At 38.7% G+C, this 911-nt stretch overlaps 1 non-coding gene across 1 annotated transcript; it reads left to right on the forward strand.

The window, feature by feature from the left end:
* Positions 1 to 471: 471 nt before the first annotated feature.
* LOC148860905 (small nucleolar RNA R71) lies at positions 472 to 578 on the forward strand. The gene has a single exon (XR_016095338.1). It is a non-coding gene; the product is annotated as a small nucleolar RNA R71 (small nucleolar RNA).
* Positions 579 to 911: the final 333 nt, after the last annotated feature.

Consider the following 911-nt stretch of genomic DNA (forward strand, 5'->3'; position numbering starts at 1 on the left):
GTTGATTGTTACTCCATGAGAAGTTTGGGTGATTCCTCCACCCTGGGTTGTATGTATTGGAGTATGGGTTGAAGTTTGACCTGCCAGCATGAGAGATAAAATTAGCATTCTCATGGAAAATAAAAGGACTATTTAATTGACAATCAGAATTAGTAAGTCCTATTTGACCACATAAATCGCATGAGATGCTAGATGGTGTATTAAGGGCTACAATATTATAAAGCATCAAACTTCTTATTCAGACTAGCAAGTTGCGCAGATATGGCTGCAAGGGAATCGATATGGTGTACTCCCCTCTGATTGGTTCGATCATTGCTCCACTAGTAGTTGTTTGATGCCATCTCCTCCGCTAAGTCATATGCTTCTTCTAGAGTTTTCCTCATGATCATACCACCTGCGGCTGCATCAATAATGGATGGGTTAAAGGGGGTAATACCATTATAAAAGGTCTGAATCATTCACCAAGTTGGTATCCCATGGTGAGGACACTTCCTAAGCATCTCCTTGAATAATTCCCATGCTTCATACAATGATTCCCTCTCAAATCGAGCAAAAGTAGTAATATCATTAATTAACTTTGCTGTTTTGGAAGGTGGGAAATATTTAGCCAAAAATTTCTGGGTTAGATCATCCAAAGTGGTGATACTTTCTGCAGGGAGTGAGTTAAGCCAATCTTTAGCTCTATCACGCAATGAAAATGGAAATAATCTGATCCTAATAGCATCATCACTAACTCCATTATGTTTAAACGTATCACATATTTCTAAGAAGTTAACAATGTATGCATTAGGGTCATCACTTGGTAACCCACTAAACTGAACGCTTGTGTGGATCATTTGATTTCAAAATTATTGGCATGAATAGAGGGCTTGCAAATGCTGGATGTTGCCCCATCAATGTTTGGACAAGCA

The sequence above is a fragment of the Nelumbo lutea genome, chromosome 4 (assembly GCF_056320005.1).
Source record: "Nelumbo lutea isolate HS-2025 chromosome 4, American lotus-T2T, whole genome shotgun sequence".
Classification (NCBI taxonomy): domain Eukaryota; kingdom Viridiplantae; phylum Streptophyta; class Magnoliopsida; order Proteales; family Nelumbonaceae; genus Nelumbo; species Nelumbo lutea.